Source organism: Macrobrachium nipponense, chromosome 49 (genome assembly GCF_015104395.2).
Source record: "Macrobrachium nipponense isolate FS-2020 chromosome 49, ASM1510439v2, whole genome shotgun sequence".
Classification (NCBI taxonomy): Eukaryota; Metazoa; Arthropoda; class Malacostraca; order Decapoda; family Palaemonidae; genus Macrobrachium; species Macrobrachium nipponense.
Window position 1 is genome coordinate 18,873,864 of NC_087224.1, and position 20,633 is coordinate 18,894,496.

The 20,633-nt window shown below is 40.8% G+C and overlaps 1 long non-coding RNA gene across 1 annotated transcript; it reads left to right on the forward strand.

Moving 5' to 3' along the window:
- The first annotated feature begins 4,267 nt into the window (after window positions 1–4,267).
- Window positions 4,268–5,154, forward strand: LOC135205237 (uncharacterized). Its single transcript, XR_010312505.1, has 3 exons — window positions 4,268–4,488; window positions 4,793–4,855; window positions 5,040–5,154. It is a non-coding gene; the product is annotated as an uncharacterized LOC135205237 (long non-coding RNA).
- Window positions 5,155–20,633: the final 15,479 nt, after the last annotated feature.

A 20,633-nucleotide genomic window follows, 5' to 3' on the forward strand; every position in this document is an offset into this window, starting at 1 on the left:
ATATATATATATGATAAGGCCTTGCATATTTTTCCCAATATTGCTCTGTTATTGTAGTATCGTAAGTATTTTACGTTCAGATAATGAAATGATCAGTTTCACAAGATTAGAATAACGTAAATCTTTAATTGTGCATCTTGTGCTCTACCCAGTCTGTTCTGTTATGCTTAGCTGTCAACAAGCGACTAGGGCGTGTTGAATTGATTGATTTTTTTTTTTTTATACCAGTATCCAGGCGCAGTATTGAACCAGTACGGTTAAACTTTCCTTCTTGTCTAAACCAAGTGACCATTGCATCGTGTTTGCCTCATAAATTCGAGAATGTTCCATGTCTAGAACGCACCGCGATCAATTACGTCATTTTCAAGATCGATTACGTCATTCTCAAGAAGTGACGTCATTTAGTATTTTGTTTTCAATTTAATAGAACTCTTATTTTTTCTGAGGCTGTAATGTTGCTGATTATTAATAATCATAATCTCTCTCGATCTCTCTCTCGAGATATTTTTAACTTGTAAAAGTAGCATACAGATTTTGTGCTTGGTCACTCCTAGTGTTTGTTAAAATATTTATAGATTTGCAGTTGTGGAATCTGAACATTGTGAAAATGTGTAACTAGTATCTCAAGGAAATTTTGAAGCTGTAACATAAAGAAAATTGAGGTACGAGGTAAAGTGATGTTATTAGTTTTAAGTGGAGTTAAGATACTTAAGATATTTAAAGTGAATTAATTTAATTTTTACATATTTCAAGTTTCTGTTTTGTATTCAATTCAATCGAAGTGTTTTTTAGTTTTTTTTTTTACATTTTGGTGGTGAATTTGATACATTGGCACATTTTGAGTTTTCATGATTTTGCATTTACAATATTTGTTTTGTTTAACGTTGCGTACTTGATTTAATTTTCTCATTTCAACCCCTGTGATTTAATTTGCATTTACCTAGATTTTCTTTTCACATTTTATGTATTTCTTGATAGTCTGAATTCTACTTGATCAATTATTTCATTGTTAAATTAAATTTCATTTGATTTTGATTAATAATCAATTCAAGAATGGATTGCATTTGATGTTGCTTTCAACTAATAGCAAAATTTTCTTGCGATTGTGAATTCCACTTATAAATTTTGAATTTGAAAATAAAATTTTTGTATCTTAACATTTTTATAACCAGTGTTTTTATTATTGACCAGTGATAGGATTAAATTTATGTAGCACAGACCCAAAGTGCTAATTTGTGATGTTCCTTCAATTTTGTGAAAGTGATTAGGAGTTAGGAGAGGGCAAACGTTTAAAATACATAAAATTGTTTGTTGGGAGTGATGCCCTTTCATTAACTTTAAGCCTACGTCTATGAACACCTCACACTTGTTTTTGTTTTTGATGAACTAAGTCTTATTTCTTGCATGTTTAATAAGCTTTCTAAGGGACCACTGTCGCCTTTAGAGTACTCAGTCGTATCTTATAGGTGATGAACGTTCACATATCTGGCTGATGTGAGGTAACTTTGAATTTTGTGATTTGGTAAATGAAATAGCCAGATATTTGGAAAGCTTCGTCACAGTATACTACTATATATATATATACATATATATATATATATATATATATATATATATAGATATTATATATATATATATATTATTATTACGTTTGGAGGGCCTTTGTCCAAAACGTAAGGGGAAAATGAGGGAAAATGGAGCTCTTATGACTTACCTTAGATAACTGTAAAAGGGATTGGTTTATTCTGGAAGGTCGCCATGGAAACAGACAGCTGATTAATCTAATTTACATTTATTTACAAGCAACATTGAATGGTCTGAGATAAAGGCAAGGCAGGTATGCCACGTGGGGAGAGGCCGTGTACCTACTGTCTGGAACACTCTTATCATTCCCAATATGAAAACTATGGACAAAATCAACATCTACTGCAATGCTGGTTTCCAAATTGATAATATCAAGCAGTAAGAAAGCGCTTGCGAGGAGACAGATAGCAAGAACTTTGCAGGGTCAATCTGGAAATGGGTTCCCAAATTACACACAACATAAAATAAAGCCTTCCTGCATAATATTTCAGCTGACACACTATGGAGCTATGGAGGGTGTTTATCCTTAATCACACACAAGGGGAGGAACTCTAGTGCTTAAATGAAATACTCAATGAAGATCTTAATCTTGAAAAGGTCACAGGGGAGGCAAGTGCCAATGGAAGTGATAAAAGGAAATTTGAAAATGGAAATAGCAAGATTCGTCTTGGAGAAATAGGGCTGGTTGGATTTTGCACTTTCGAGACGTGCCTTTAGTCCTTAGTGGCTTGTACATATATCATGATGTCTGAGGAGGGCTCCAACCAGCGACGACGAAACAAAGGGGCTGACTTCAAGTCAGTCAGAGGCGAGCACGTCTGCCTGATGGAGTAGCTGGCGTAGACTGAGAGAGAATCAGGGCATTTTCAAGTGGCCTACGTCATTGTCTGGAAAGATGCAAAAACACAGCCAGCAGATTTGTGGGAAAAGAGGTCTAAAGCTAGGAGTGCCTAATGCTCACCAAGAAGCCAATATAACCCCTACAACCTGCCCTTATTACCCTACACTAGGTCTAGTCGTTAACGGATTATGTTCCCCCCAGACCGGACATGCCAATCCCCCAGTTCGTTAAAAGTGGGGGTAAAAATGGCTGCTCTTCCAGCAAATAAGTAAAATGAATGATACTGGGAAGACGAGGCGATCAAAAACGGTTAAAATATATAAGTGGCCCATTAAAAAACACTGGTTCAAAGCTAAGGGCTATATTTTGGTGGACCGTTCCACTGCCAAGTGACAAGGGTGGAAGTTGGTCCACCGAAATATAGTCCTTAGGTTTAGACCAGAGTGTTTTAATGGGCCTTTTATACTTGAGATATGTTATATATGTATAAGTAGTATAAAGAGAGGGAGATCAAGTAAAAAAAAATCCTTAGGTAGCATGTATTCCCCAGAAGATAAATAAGACTAAGCAACTGAACAAAATCACCATCGGAATATCCGAGAGGAAGGCAGGATTGGAAATGAGTGAATGATGTGGACTTCTGGACAGCTGAACTGGAATGTAAAAAGTGGGACAAATGAAACGCCGAATCAGGTCAAGACTACACTGCGGACAAATGGTAGCTATAGACTTATGAGACTGAATAATGAGAACACCGATGGCAACCCCGTAGATGGTTAGTGCACCTCACGGGCTGCACTGTAGGCATTGCTTAAGGTTCTTTGCTGCGTCCCTTACTCAGACCCCTAGCTGCAACCCCTTTCATTTCTTTGACTGTACCTCCATTCATATTCTCCTTCGTCCATCCTACTTCCCACCCGCTCCTAACACTTGATTCATAGTACAATTGCTTTGAGGTTTTCCTCCTGTTACGCTGTTCAGACCTTCTTACTGTCAATTACTAAATAGAGCACCAGGACTAATACTAAAGGGTGTTACACAGCATGGCAATAATAATGTGTGAAATATGTGAAATAATTCATCAAGCTATCATGACTGGGTGTCCAAAGTATTTGGATGACCTGCTGCATATACCCTACAATACATCCAATGCATGGAGGAGTCAACACAAAAATAGGTACAGATTGACTCAAATTTTTCGAACCAAAGTGCAATTCGAAAGTAGGCTTTAGAAATTTGAAATCCTCCCACCTCAGGAAAAAAACAGTAATAGTATTTTTTTTTCCGCTTACACGGGGAGGAGTCAGGCTACAAACTACTTTGTGTTGTTCTTGTTGGATGAGTCTAAAAAGGTCTGAAAAATCGGTTTCGTATTGAGTTAAAGATACAGGAATTTTAGGATAGTATATTCATGATTTGGTTATTAGAATGAAAATGTAAATAATAAATAATGTACATGTTAAACAGTAGGTACCTACAGAAAAATTATAATAAAACATAGCGCATCTATTTTCATTTTCATTGGTGAGACAAGGCTCTATCTGACTGTAGATTTGAGCACGTTTTAATTTACGTTAAGTTAGGAATATAATGTTTACAACTCGTGTGTGGGGGGAACATCTTGCACGTTTCCTGAATAAGCTGGAGGTCGGATCACACCTTATTAATTATCGATTAAAGTTTTATGCTAATTCTATCATGACCCGAGAAGTCACAAAACGAAGGGGCAGTCAATCAGCGCGAAAGCGGCAACAAATTCTTTCAGGTAAGTATCCCCTTCAACAAACAAAGGACGGTGTAGCGCTCTTCCTCAGAAATCGTCTAGGTTTCGGGACAGAGAATCCATGGTCCTTAGCGAGCAAATCCTTAATAGTTAGCCTTCGACATCGAGCCGATTCGACTGGAGTCGACGCTAGCAAAACTAGCATAGTAGTGACGTATCACAGCGTCACCCTGTTCGTTTTTTTGTCTGTTCATCGCTACCAGATCAGCCTGAAGTAATTCCGTACTGGTGAATCTTGCTATCGGAATTTGGTAGCTTGCTAGATAGGCTACGTTTAGTGGTAATAAGTCTTAACATTCAACGTTTTCAGGCTTCAGTCTAGTTTTTTTCTCCATTGTTGCAAGGGTTCTCGGGGATGGTGACTTGACGTAATAGCCTGTTTCTTGAACAAAGCTGTTTTAAATTTTGATTCTTAAGTTTTCGGTTAGGCCAAATTTATATTTGAAGTATTCCAAATAATGTTTTCCCTTGAGATTTTGCTGTTTAGTTGTATAGCGTAAACTTACTACAATTTTTGAACGGCTTTGAATATTTGGCCTTTAATTTTTTTAAAATCTATAATAACTTTTCAGTTTCTCGTTCAGGACTAAAACTGTGGTAGGACTTTTGCAGTACAAATATAGCTTTCAGAGCTGGGGAATCTGATGGTAAGCTTAATATTATTTTACAAAGTACTTGCAAATAATAAGTGCATGTTAAAGTCTTGAATTTCGTGTAAAGTCCTCCCTTTTTGTTCAAGCATGAAGTATCTACCTCGTATCTAGTCATGCTAAGACTAAAGTTTTTGATCAATGAAATATCCTCCTAAAATTGATTAAAAACTACTTCCAGATTTGTGACTTGTGGAGAGTTTCATGAAGGACACTTCGGTATTTCTACAAAAATAATCCGCAGTGGCCTAGACTATGGCAATTGACGGTTTCCTATGTTATTTTACTTACTGAACAAGAATTTAAAGTAATATTTATTCGGACGACTGTAATTAACCGCCAGGGGCCAGTACTAAAAACGGCGAAATACATACTGGCCCCCGGGATTTAATTACAGTCGTCCGAATAAATATTATCTAAAATTCTTGTTCAGTAGGTAAAACTGCATAGAAAAACCGCAACTGCCATAGTCTAGGCCGCCGCGGATAGGTACCCTAGATCTACCCAAACGTCCCTTGAGAGAGAGAGAGAGAGAGAGAGAGAGAGCCAGCCAGCCAGCCAGAAGTTTCTCAAACTACTCAAAAACGGACCTTAACTCTGTTTGGCGTCATCAAAATTGGGTGAAGTATATTGTAGTATACAAAGGTTTTCAAAGTGATTTTTCTGTTTCCAAACTATTTTTCTTTTACCTCCACCCCTACAGGGGCGGTGCTCCTGTAGGGGTGGAGGCCCCTCTCATGCCCTGCCCGATATCGGGGGGGCATGGGAGGTTCTAATTTTATGCTTTCAGGTCGTAAGTGCCCCAGTCCAGTTATTAGCACTAAGTACCTGAATTTAGACTCTTGTTTTGAGAGACTGAAAGTAACGTAACCTTTATAATGAGACTCAAGAATTTTTCTCGAATTTTGCAGTAAAGTGAAGACCTTTTAACTAGTTTGCAATTTAAGTTTTATTAGTACAATACTTAACGTAATATTAATATTTAGTTTTTATTTATTATATTCAACCTTCAAGATCCCGATTTCCAAAGTCAGTAGTGATTAAGTTTTAATTTTCCATCTGTACTTATAAAGGCTGTTTAACGTTTGGTTTTAATTTTGCATCTGTAATTATAATGCGGTTTACTCTTTGGTTTAAATTTTCCCTATAATGTGGTTTACTCTTTGGTTTTAATTTTGCATCTGTACTTATAAAGGCAGTTTAACTTAGTGGGTTATTTTGCATCTGTACATGTAAGTTGGTTTAACCTTTGGTTATAATTTTGCATATGTACTTGTTAAGTGGATAAAGTTTTGGTCTTAATTTTGTATCTGTACTTATGAGGTGGCTTAAGTTTTAGTGTTTTAACCTTGCATCTGTACTAAAGGCAGTTTTGGTTTTAACTTTGCATCTGTATTTATAAGGAAGTTTTAACCTGTGGTTTTAATCTTGCATCTGTACCTACTTCTCAGATGGTTGAACTGTTTTCAGCAAAATATAATAAAAAAAAAAAAAAAAATTAAACTTTTTTTTTTTGTATATAATATTTAACATTTGAAATTTTAACTTGAAGATATAGATGCTGTTAATAGTTGAATCTTTTTGACAAAATTGGTCCAATTTGACCTTTGACTTTTTGTCAATTTGGCAGGGGTTTCTAAACTTAATATGCCATAGTTTGTGGCCGCTTACTCTGGGAGTAAGCTTACAAACTACTTAGTTGTTCTTTTTTAGGGGTGGGGCGAGTGGTTGGATTGAAGGAAAGGTCGCTCGAAGAGCCTTAAAACGGTGTTTAGCATAGTTAGGCAACAGGAATTTTTATGATATATTTATGATTTATGAGAATGAAAATTTAAAAAAGTGAACAATGTTAAACAGTACAGAAATAATGACTTCTAATAAAATATAGCGTTTTTTAATTTTCGGTGATGAAACTCTTCCAGTTATGTTGGGTTTGCAATGACACAACGTCCTGGAGACTGGACTTTATTACAGGATACTCGGGAGCCAACTGACTCGCAACAGCGTATACAGAATTGCCAATAACGGATGCATGCTCGGCAGCGCATGGCCGAAGAACATATCGTACATCCCCCCCTCAAGAATATACTTATACATGGCAAAAATAAAAAGGGGGAAAAATACAAAAACATATCGTACATCCCCCCAAGAACATTCTTATACATGACAAAAAAATAAAGGGAAAAATGCCCTTAGATCAATGAGACAAGAGAAGAAACAAAATTAAAGCTAACTTCTCGATGCATACACAAAAACGAAATAAAATACATAAATTCTCTGAAAAGAAATATCAATTCCTGATGCAATTGCATACAAAAGGTAATAACATCACTCTACAAAGTCTTTGAGCCACTTGGGTTTACCAGCGGCTCTTCTGGGCCTATCAACGACGTTGGGCTCCTGTGTGGTGCGTGTCCCCTGTTCTGTCGGGGTATGGTTTGCCGGAGGACTCGGGATGGGGACATGGGCGTGCCAGAGGGCGGAGCGATGACTCTCAGGTGTCGTCTGTTTCTTTTTAACAGCCTGCCGCTCCCGTTAAGCTTGACGGTTGTACTGACGATGGGGCTTTGTTTCTGTTACTATGCCCGTTCGATCCCATTGCTTGGTAGCTTGGTTTTGTATGCATACATGGGTACCTAGTTCGATGGGCGGCAGTCTTCTGGTAGTGCCAGGGATGCGCATCGCCTCCTGCGACCTTGCCACTTGTAACTCCCTTCGGACGTATCGCCTGCCTCCAATATCTGTCTACTAACAGGTGTCTCCTGGCCGTCGGTACCCCATCGCGCAGCTGGCGACCCGTTGCAAGCTGAGACGGCGACTTGTTAATTTCCCTGAGAGGAGTGTTGAGATACTGAAGTATCGCCAGGGCCGTTTTGTCCGACTCAAGGGCTCCACCCTTTAATGTATTTTCCCGGAGTAGCCTCTTCGCCGATTTGACAGCTGCTTCTGCCCTGCCGTTAGACTGGGGATACTGGGCCGACGACAGCCGGACCTTGACCCCCCATCTCTTGAAGAAGGCCTCCATCTCCTCGATGGCCAAGTTCGTGCCTCCGTCAGTTGATATTTGTTCTGGGGCTCCCCAACGCGAGAAATATGATCGAAGGTGATTTACTGATTTTGTTAGACGTGGCACCATTGGGGAAATGAGCCACTTCTAACCAACCTGTTAGTCTATCGGCATACACCATGTATACACTGCCTTCTATCTGGAACATATCTGCTACGACTTGCTGGAAGGGATATTCCGCAGGCGGCGTGTGTATCATTTCTTCAGGAGGCAGTGAGGGGGCATGTTCATCGCATGAAGTACATCGGGCGCGGCAATGCTGAGGTCCCCTTCTATTCCCGGCCAATAGACCGACTGCCTGGCCCTTCTAAGCATCGAGTCGAGGCCTTGGTGTCCTGCGTGTAGGTTAGCGGCTACCTGGCGCGTAAATCCTCGGGTATAACCAAGCGAACACATCCTTGGTCCACTGAGTATGTCACCAGATCCTGGTTGATGGCTAGCCGGTCCCGAACGCTGAAGAAGGGGCGAAGGCAGGCGAGTTCTTGCGACTTCTGTTGGGGCCAGTCGCCCGCTGCAACCCTTGCAAGCAAGAGCTGATATACAGGGTCGTTAGATGCGGCGCTCCTTACGCAGTCTTCATCCAACACGATGATATCCGGTTCCAAGGCGGCCACGGTTGCACATGCCACTGCCACTTGAATGTCGTCCTCCAAATCCACGTCGGAAGCTTCGCGGGGTGCTCGCATGGTCGGGTACCTTGAAAGAAAATCCGCGGCAGTGTTCCTTTTCCGGGCAGGTATTTCATGTGGACTTGAACTGGAGTGTCTTCTCTTTCAGGTTGAATAATCTCGGGTTGATGACGTCCTTAAGGGCTCTGTCACCCAGCAGCTTGACGAGAGGACGGTGGTCCGTGATGATGGTGAGATTAGGACACCCAAGTAGGAACAGCCTGGCCTTCCGCAAGCACCAGGTAACTGCCAGGGCTTCTCCTTCTACGGGGGCATACCCAGCTTCAGAGGAGGTGAGGTGTCGACTACCACACAGGGCAAGGCGCCAGCCGCCCTTGCAACAAAAGGGGCTGTCAGCTGACTGACAAATACAATACTGCTGAAGGACTACGAAACCCGATACCTTCTTTACTCCAATCCGTCATTATCGTCGTAGGGCGTGTTTTGTCGTAATATGCCAAGCCGTCCTTGGCTAATTGACAGATGACCTCCTGTGCCTGCCGGAGTTTGTCACGTAGCTGACTATCCCAGTAAACGTTTTTTCCAGTGGGCTTTCTGAGGAGGTCCCTAAAGGGCTCCATGATGGGCGCCGTTGCAAGGAAGGGCGCTAACTGATTCACGAACCCGAAACCACGACCTAATATCCGTGATGGAGGGCTTCTCTGGCATATGGAAGTTACGAATGGCGTCTAGTCGTTCGTCTGCGGGTTTGTATGACTCCCATCCCAGGTAATAACCGACGAAAGTGACCTCTCTCTTGCAGAATTTAAACTTCTCGGGCTTGAGTGTGATACCTGCAGAGGCACACGTTGACAGGAATTCATATACATGCCAGAACGCCTCTTCAATGCTGTGATCGTATAGCAAAGTGTCGTCAACGCATTTATGCTTTCTGGTGATGTCTTGCAGGGCATCATCAAACCTTTTTGTGTAGGCGTCCGACGCCGAACAGTGGCCCATGGGTGTTCTACGATAACGGTATCGTCCCCATGGAGTGATAAAGGTCGTAAGCGGGCGGCTGTCTTCGTCCAATTCCACTTGATGGAAACCCCAGTGGGCGTCCGCCGTAGTCTTGTACGTATGAATGGGGATGCTTGAAATCATGTCGAAGGGTGCCGGTGTATGATGAGTTTCCCGAAAGACAGTGGGCGTTGAGGCGCTGGAAGTCTACTGTGCGGCGAGGTTGACCCGTCTCTTGGCGTACAACGACCATCCTTGCACACCATTCCGTTGCATCCCCCACTGGGACTGGTTCTATCACGCCCTTCCGAACGTCCTCGTCAAGTTGAGCCTTGACCTCCTCTTCCCAATGCTTAGGGATTGTCGCGGGCGTGTGACAGGCATAAGGCACGTGTTACGACCCTTGTTGGGCCGTGGTGCAGGTTTGTCTGCACTAAAGGATGTACACTCAGTGTTGTTACAGAGTATCCAGCAAAAATGGTCAATGGAGACGAAAACACTCAGGAAAACTCAACAATATTTATTACAAAGAAAAATAATCAAAGTCAACCTTGTGACTGCCAAGGACAAACTCTAGTCCTTAAATAATCCCTTGGGATTCCTAACTTCTAAAAAAACTAAGCCCTAAACAGAGATAATAGAGAGAAACACATGAATGCAAATACATCAAAATATAAAATATAACTGGCCAGATCAAAATGAATAAATTAACCAATACCTATAACTAAATAGGATAGGAAGGAAGGCGAAGAGTAATAGTGAGAAAACACTTAATCTCCTACCTATGTTTATAATCTAAACTTATAATATAAACAAATATAAAAGCCACGAGGCTGTTAACATCATAAGAACAAAACAAACAAAAAGGGCAACAAATTCCAACTGTCTCAACAGTTCATTATATGATATAACTATATATATAAATAATAATAACAAAAAAAAAATATCTCCTCACACTCTGAAGGGGAGTCCGTGATCCAGGACTAATAATAAAGGTCTTGCCTTACAGTAGGCCGTGATCCAAACAATTTTAGAACTCTGCTAACAGGGGAGTACAGAAGCACCAGGAAGGAGGAGTCAAGAGGTCCTGCACGACCATACAAAAATGAACGCTTACCTGGGATCTGTCTCCCTACTTGACTTCTAACGGGCATCAAGGCCCCCACAGCTGCAAAATAACAAGTCCTGGAAAAGCAAATGCTTCTAACACCTCAGGAAAACTCTTCCACTGAGGTGGCAGTGAGATAAGTCCGCAGGTGGCACAAATCACCTGCAATACAAGCAGGACGCAACACCGCAGGTGGCCAGAAGCGTACCTGCGAAGGACAGCACTCAAAGTACAGCGTACACAACACCGCAGGTGGCCAGATGTGTACCTGCGAAGGGCGGCTCAAAGTACTCCCAAAAGCGTCGATAAAATATATTAAGAACAGCAGCTGCAGAGCAAAAAAGGGACAGCCTCTGTAGATAGCCCGAACTGTCTGCCCAAACACTCGCTCTGTCTCTTCTCACCTCCTTCACCGAGGGCTCCAGTCACGTACCCAAACGTAAACAAAAAAGATACAAGTGTTAAAAGGGTAATTCAAAAACTTTAACGAGCGGGGAGGAGGCGCAAAATCACCACACTACAACTTAACTTTCGTAATATATATACAATACAAATTTCCTTAAAAATAAATACTTAAATACTAAATGCCTTAATATTAAATGTTAACAAAATCACAAGGTTGACTAAAAACTGAAAAATTACGTTAACATCTGATAGCACGGCATCAGGCAACAAATGGATGTGGTGCTGCTTGCCCGTCATGACAGGTAACGGTTCCCTGGTTGTATTAAAGGTTGTTGAAGAGAAATGCCATAATAACCACTCCTCAAGTCTCGGTAGGGGGGATTCTCCTCCACCCCAGGCGGGATGGGTAAGGTGGCTGGCTTCATTGTCTTAGGGGAGTTAGGCCGTGCGACGTCTTCATTAAGCACATCAGCTGATGCAACGAGATGGTAGGGGTGAGGGAAGTCAGGGGGTACTATTCCCAGCTCCTTACAAGCATTCAGCGATATATAGAAGTTCTTGGCCGTCGGCACAAAGTAAACCTCCTGCTTCGTGCGTCGCCCACCTATATCAATGAAGCATGTCGTTGATCCAAGACATCTCACTCGGAGATTAGCTACGTCCCTCAGACCTGCTCGCGGCTGCAACTCCAGTGAATTTATTTGCAGTCTTGAGAGAATCGTGGGTCCGGCAACGCAGATCTGTGCTCCTGTGTCTGCTACGACGAGTGTGGATACTGAATTCCCGTTTCTATGGGAAACACAAGCCTTGATCGTGGGGTGGGGGGAGAGGTGCGTGTCTGCAACAATCGCTAAACTCGAGGCAAGCGGCGCTTTCTTCGTATTCCTGCAGCATTTCTGAAAGTGCCCTACCTTTTGGCACCCGTGGCACGTCATACTCTTGCTGGGCACGACGCTCGACCAAAGGGATGGCGCCCCCCACAATTTCCGCAACGCTTCACATTGGAATTGCCGCGCAACACCGCGACGTCTGGCTCTACGTCATCAATGCCTGTGACGTCATCACTCGAGGCGCCAGCAGACCCCCTCTCACTGATAGCGACGCGTGGGATACTTTCGACATCCTGGCGTGCAGCTTCGAAAGTGCAGCACAGTGCCTGAAGGGCATCTACACTCTTAAATGTCTCACATGCCTGAAAAACATGCCTCTTTAATACAGGGTCACTGAGGCCTACCATCATTTCCGCAACAGCATGTACTCTATTAAACACTCCCCGCATTTGGGACACTCAAAATCACAGTCGGTGGCCTTCTGAGCACACCTCGAAAAATAGTCGCTCACTAATTCCTCGCGCCCTTGTGCGAGGGCAAAGAATTCAGACCACTGAACTGCCTGATTCGACGACCGCAACACAATATTCCCGATGGCGTCCAGAGCCGCGTCTGGGGCGAGGGCATTCCATTTGGCATCTGAATACCGAGCGTCCAGTGCACGTTGCACCGCCGGTACACAGTTGAGCCTAATGTGCAGGACAACATCCTGCGGCGGGAACTTGTTAAGGTGAATCCAATACGTCATCGAACGTCTCCAGGATCTGAACGCTGCCGAAGACATTACCGCCTCACAGTTCTCAGGGGCAGCAGAGACAGGAACTTTACCGGCACGTGCTCCTGAACCGGGAAGGGCATCCTGAAGGGAACGGATGGCACGCTGCTGGTCTGCAAATAACGTCTGTGCTTGCATGACGGCCTGTGACAAGGCCCTTGGCATTGCAGGTGAGGCACGCCTCGGCGTGGCCTGGGGTGGTCGACGTATCTGGGGCATGGTTGGTCCTTATCCTACTCACTGCGCCATGTTGGGTTTGCAATGACACAACGTCCTGGAGACTGGACTTTATTACAGGATACTCGGGAGCCAACTGACTCGCAACAGCGTATACAGAATTGCCAATAACGGATGCATGCTCGGCAGCGCATGGCCGAAGAACATATCGTACAAGTTAGGAATATAATTTTTGCAACTTAGGCGCGGCAGAAAAATCTTGTACACCGCCTGAGTAAGCTGGAGGTAGGATCACGCCTTTTGCTACCTGCTGTACCTGGATTTGCTAATTTTATATATGTTTATTGGTTTGGTCAAAGGTTTTTGGGTTGTTGGCTGGTGTGTACCGAAACGAATTTGGATCTAATGTTGAAAGGTTTAGTAGTACATTTAAGATTAGCTGACCAAAAGAATCTTGGATGTAACATTTTATCTGTAATGAGTAAAAACCTGAAAATAAAAACATGAAAACCTCATATTTCACAGTTATTAGAAATTAAAATTTTTATTTTGTAATAATTACGAACAGCATCATTGCCGTAGTTTTTTTCTCTACTTTGCAGGTTGTGGATTGGCCTATGTAGAGACCCAGTTATCCAAGAATTCCGGCTTTTGTTGCTTTTAGGCCGCGTCCACACGGCCGAGCTTTGCTCGACGAACTTTGTTCGATGTGACGTCAGAAGCGGAGAAACCGCGGCAAAGTTCTGACTTTTCTCGCTGTTTCTACAGGCCTGTCCACACGATCGGGCCTGATCGGCGGACTTCCCCTCTAACGGGCACACTTGACGGGCAAACCGTCAAATTGCCCGATGGGTCTTGTAGCAAAATCACCATGGTGGTGCCCGATGGCTTGAGCTTCGACCCTGGCAGACGTACGTGAACCATATACATTTCTTTTACTGGGCCATTCTTTGCACCATATTCTGTTCTTTTTCATCACACAAAGCAATTATCACACTACTAGCATCGTCGGGCACGCCCACCTCTCCATCGCCTCACCCGTGTGGACAACATTCACGGTTAAGTCCGCCAGAATTTGCCCGTAAACCCTGGAGCACGCCGATCAGGCCCGGTCGTGTGGACAGGCCTTACGCTTCTGACGTCACATCGGACAAAGTTCGTTGAGCAAAGCTCGACCGTGTGGACGGGGCCTTACAATACATTTTCCTGAAGATACTGATACACTGCTCTTATGCCAAAAGTTGTCTTGCTTTAAAAGGTGTAAGTTAACTGATTTCTCAATAAAACTTACCTCGTGAACATTAACGTCATTTGCATTCACCAACAGAAATTGCAGACTGGTATTATTGCCATCGGTTCCGAAGAGAAGCTCTTACTGTGGTCCATCGGTTGGTAATATTACTTAACGAAATAGTTATGGTGTTTTACACTTCCCTGAAATTACAGTTTGATAAGTGCTTTGTCTGGTAAAAGTATTGATAAATGACCCAAATATGGCTAGAATCTTCGAGAATCGTAAACTGATGGATTAAGAGCCGATTGAAATCCTGATAGCTCATAAATGATAACGAAAGTGCACAAAGTAACTGAAGGCAGTTGACAAAACAATCCTGAAGCCTTAATACAGAGCGCAACCTGAACTTAATTTAGCATTGGGGGACTTGATCTACACTAAACAATATGTCGATGCATATCCACACTAAGAATTCTCCTCTTTAGACTATGGTTATCAGTTAGATTGACTAGCAGCTACAATGTACAGTTAAACTAGATGAAAGTAACGGACATTTTTTGTATTTTGAGTCAATAGTATAGAAATGAGTGAAATTCAGGGCTTGAGTAGCCGTTCACCATTGTTACTTTGGGTCCTACACTGTATGAGATATTTCCATTCCATGGCCATTCTTCACAGGCCTATATATATATGACCACCCGAAACCAATACGCCAGACCTATAGCTACTGTGTGATACGATAGTACAAGATTGGCGGGCTAGAATAATACTTTCCGACAATTCACTCGAGAAATTTAGAAGTATGCTGTAAAAACTGTCGACTGGCTTTCAAGCTGACAAAGATTTCATTACAGAAGGATCGTGGATTACGATGAATGTGAAGTATTTTTTCTGAAGCTCAATTTCTTGAACCGATGTAATGCTGTTATGACTGGGTGGTGCGTTCCTCATTCCAGTTGAGCTGAATTCGTTCGTGTTAGTCGGGAGTATATCTTGCATTGATTATTTTCTTCAATAGCAGTAGATACTTTTATATCTTCCGTAATCCTTGAAAATATTTAGATAAATACTCATAGTAACACGAGTCTTGATATGGAGAAACAAATCCACAATTATGTAATATAACGTGCGCATACACTTCACACAGATTGCAAAAGGGGAATCGAACAGTTTCCCGAAAGCTTACCCAAGGGATTTCTTTAAAATAAAATGCATGTAGCCTACTATCTCGTGACGCCTCTGAAGTTCTGGGAAGCAATCGCTGGTGTGTTACTAGAGACTAGTTCAAATGAAAGGTATTCTCTTATATTGTTTGTATTCTTAGTTTAAGTACAAAATAGAAAAAGAAAATGAGCTTGCATATCTAGAGTTGCGGACAATGCCTGACTGACTCGTTCGAGTCCTAACAAACGTACACACTTACGTTTTTACAAACATGAAATTTATTCAATGATAGATTGTTGTCAAAAATAATCGAGTCACAACCGACTCGTAACAAGAATTGATCTTGTATTATTAATGGTAAATATATTAACAATAAGAATGAATAAAACTGTCAACAGAACATCACGTGACCTGGCCTTGTTGTAGCTACCGTCTCGCTGATCAAAGTCTTCTGTTGCTGATAGAGAGAGTACATCAGCGCGTAATGTTCAACAATGCACTGACTATTCAATTTCTCTCACTCCTTGTCTTCCCATCTTCACACTTGTAGTAATGATTATATATTATATGTAATCTTAGTTATTACACATATATACATAGCTGGATTTTTCTCCGATGTTTTAGGTATCAGAAATGTGTTGGTTTTTTGAGTACGAGATCAAGGTTTTTTGTCGACCTAAAGAGCTTTCTTTTATGCCTGGGTGACATTTTCAGTTATCTACAGAAATCGTTATCTATTCAGTTTATAAAGAACGTTCATCTTCTTAAACTGAGTGGTATGGTTAATGGAAACGTAGAGAGAGCAAGTTTGACTTGCATCCATATATGTATATTACATAATATATATATATATAATATACATTATTCATATATATATATATATTTTTTTTTCCTTTTTTTATATATATTATATATATATAGATATATATATATATATTTATATATATAATATATTATATAATATAATATTGTCTCGACACCACTTAGATTTTTAGGGACTTTTTAAAAAAAAATTTTACGACTACGTATTATTTATTACCCCGTTGGAGGGTTGTCAGTGCACCTTATACGGTGCACTGTAGGCAATACTTGAGATTCTTTGCAGCTGCAACCCCCTTAAATTTCCTTTTGCTGTACCTCCTTTCATATTATCTTTCTTCCGTCTTACTTCCCACCCTCTCCTAACAATTGATTCATAGGGCAACTGCTTTGAGGTTTTACTCCTGTTAGCCTTTCAAAGCTTTTACTGCCAATTTTCGTTTCAGCACTGAATGACCTCATGGGTCCCAGTGCTTGGCCTTTAGCCTAAATTCTACATTAACTTTAATTCACAGCAGAGGGATGGAATATAGGGTTAAGGCCAAATGCCAAGCACTAGGATCTATGAGGTCATTCAGTGCTGGAAAGGAAATTGAGAGTAAAAAAAAAATGAAGTAACAATTTGGGCTATGAACACAAATCATCATAATTTCCTCTAAGCGCCTCAATGGCGTGGTTGGTATGGTCTTGGCCTGCCACGTCAGTGACCGTGAGTTCGATTCTCGGACATTGCACTGAGGGGCTAGAGATGTGTATTTCTGGTGACAGAAGTTCACTCTCGACGTGGTTCGGAAGTCACGTAAAGCCGTTGGTCCCGTTGCTGGATAACCACTAGTTCCATGCAACGTAAAAACACCACACAAACAAACAAACACCTTTGCAGAAGTGGATACATACCGGGTTAAAACCCTCATGGGGGTTGGGGGATAGGGGGGGCGGGGAAAGATTAGTGTGACTTTATTTATCCTGTGGTTTTCTTTACCTGTGACACTTTTTCTGCGACATTTTTCCTGTAGCTGTTTTTTCTGCGACTTTTTTGTCATCAGTCGTCTCCATTCTTGCATTACACGAATTGTCCTTTCAGTCAAAAACCTAACTACGTAATGCTTCCGTAATTAAGGATACGGAGTAGCTAGTTAGACCTAACTACGTAATATATCCAGAATTTTACATTTGCAAGAAGAAATGGCTGTATTTGTATCATAGAATGAAGAAAAAAAAGAGATGGCTTTTTCATTTAAATATCTAGCCATATATACTTCTTTAAATGCGTGCGCGCACACACAACATTATATAATATATCTATCTATCTATCTATCTATCTATCTATCTATCTATCTCTATATCTATCTATATTATATATATATAGTATATATATATATATATATATATATATATATATATATATATATATATATATATATATCAATTGTGGTCATTGTTTTTCTTTAGGGTATAAAACAGAAGACAGCAGGAAACACTGGCATAGTTTCTATAAATACTTATTAACTTGTTGCAGCAAATATTCTGGAAAGAAGATCAATAATAAAATTAATAAAATGTGGCTGGCCGCATTAAAAATACAAGTCAAGAAATGACTTACCGTTCCATTTCCTGAGGGGCGTAAGCGAGTACCTGCATGCTATAGTTTACCATGTAACCATATTATAACTTTCTTTTATAATAATTGATATCGTTTTCTGTGGTATCTGTGTGGGATACTGTAGCAATTAATACCAGATTGTATGCAAACAAACGAAGAGGAAATATCTAAGCCCAATGTACCTGTTAAAAGGGGTGCAATTCCATTTATATGCGTCATAAGATAGTACATATAGTCTGTTTGGTAATCCTACAGTTAAGGGGTCCATATTCACCGCTCCCTTGGGCAGTTTCTCTGCTTACAGAAGCAGAGATGGTAAAAGAGCAAAGGGAATAAAGCTCTGTACTTCACGCGAATAGTGTCGTGTTCCCACAATTACTATGTTCGTAAAGTGAATACTTGGGAACAAGGTAGGAACTTAGCGCGGCTTTTGCTCTAAAGCAGGCTCTTTTTGATAAATCTGAAAAAATGAACAGTTTATCTGCTCGCATAAGCAGAGATTAATGGTTTTCTCAAAATTCTATGGTTGTCGGTATCCCATAAGACATACCTTCGTTTATCTAAGTTCCCCATTTATTCCATTGGCGTTTTTTTATACAATCTCTGCTTCTGTAAACAGATAAATTACTCTTTTTTTTTTTTTTTTTTTTTTTTTTTTTTTTTTTTTTTTTTTTTTTTATTGCTTTCTATGATTCAATGAATATTTGATAAATCTGTCCTGTGTTAACCTTGAATTTACGTAATGCTGTGAATTTTGACCCCTCAGCTGTAGGATTATCTTTATTTTGATCCCCAAACTGAAGGACTACCTTAATTTGGACCATTATACTGTAGGATTACCTTTAATTGGGCCCATAAATTGTAGGATTACCTGAATTTGGACCCATAAACTGTAGGATTACCTGAATTTGGACCCATAAACTGTAAGATTACCTGAATTTGGACCCATAAACTGTAGGATTACCTGAATTTGGACCCATAAACTGTAGGATTACCTGAATTTGGACCCATAAACTGTAGGATTACCTGAATTTGGACCCATAAACTGTAGGATTACCTGAATTTGGACCCATAAACTATAGGATTACCTGAATTTGGACCCATAAACTGTAGGATTACCTGAATTTGGACCCATAAACTGTAGGATTACCTGAATTTGGACCAATAAACTGTAGGATTACCTGAATTTGGACCAATAAACTGTAGGATTACCTGAATTTGGACCAATAAACTGTAGGATTACCTGAATTTGGACCAATAAACTGTAGGATGACCTTTATTTTGGCCCATAACTGTTGCATTACATTTATTTGGGCCCATAAACTGTAGCATTACTTGAATTTGGACCCATATACTATAGGATTACCTTTATTTGTACCCATGAACGATCGGATTACGTGAATTTGGACCCATCGACTGTAGGATTACCTTTATTTGAAAGCCTAAACTGTAGATTACCTGAATTTGGACCCATAAACTGTAGGATTTCCTGGATTTAAACCTACAAACTGTCCGACTACCTGAATTTTGACCTATAAACTGCACGATTACCGGCTGTGTGTGTGTGTGTGTGTGTGTGTATACTGCCTTCTTTTTTTTCTTGAAATAGCGAGAGATCTTCAATATCAACCAGAAATATCTGGAGACTTTGTAAGTATTCCCACATAAAGCTAAAATATTTGGATGAAAGAAACTGGCTCTAGGACCACACAAAATGCAGTGTGCATCAATTTGCACTACTGAGAGGCCACACTGGGCTTTCTCTCCGTTAGCTTGCGTGTTTGTGTTAGTATTTGTTGCATATTATTTGGAATGCACCCTTTGAGGCAGACAATTTTGGAAAGGGTTGGGGGTTGGGAATAACATTCATATGGTGAAATGGTGCATGGGCCAAAAAAAAGGTTGAGAATCACTATGCTAGAAAACAGAGGATTTGTCACTGAGATCTATGGCTACTTCTGCCAGAGCTCCCTTAGGAGCTGCATCCATCTTTTCTTACTCCTGATTCCAAGTACGTGAGATATTAGTAAAGTAACTGAGGTCTCAATTATATAATTAACTTTCCAATTGCTGCGTAATGAAAGATTTGTCGATGAAAAGCTAAAGTCTTGAACTACAAAGTTCTTGATCTTAGTAATGACATGACTGCATGTAAGACCTTCTCTATGGTCTGTAGCATTTAAAACTTAAATAACAAGGAAACTTTTCATGTCCTTTGGAAATGTGATACACCAGCTACAGGCCGATGAAAAGAAGATATTAAGAAGAATAGAGAAGACGCTATATATAAATTGAATGCCGTAGAAATAGCCATCATTTTTAGTTTTAGTAATAATAATCATACCATAGGACACCAGAGTTAAAGAGGAAGAAAAGGAAAAAAATGGATAAGTATCAAGATCTGTAAACAGAAATAAGAAGGATATGGGATATGCCAGTGGAAATTGTACCCATAATCACAGGAACACTAGGAGGCACGATCCCAAGATCCCCCGAAAAAGGAACCTGGAAAAACTAGATGCCGAAGTAGCTCCAGGACTCATGCGGAAGAGTGTGCTATTAGAAATAGCGCGGATAGTGAGAAAAGTGATGGACTCCTAGGGAGGCAGGATGCAACCCGGAACCCCACACTATAAGTGCAACCCAGTCGAATTGGAGGACTGTGATAAACAAAAATAATAAATAAAAAAATAATAATAATACTTGGGTGAGTTCAGGAACATATTATGCAAGCATACAAAAGAGGCACTTTTTTTCCTTTATCTAATTGATCGAAGTTACATATTTCGGACGATCTCCTGAGAGAGATATATATATATATGGCCACAAGGGGGACATCGAATCCTGGAAGCGATAAGGCCAGATAGGCACAGAAACAACCCCCCGCCTCCCCTTACAGCGTATTTTGTGGCGAAAGCAATCAACCAATCGGCTATTTGTTTGTGCACCTGCGTTGGATACAAGT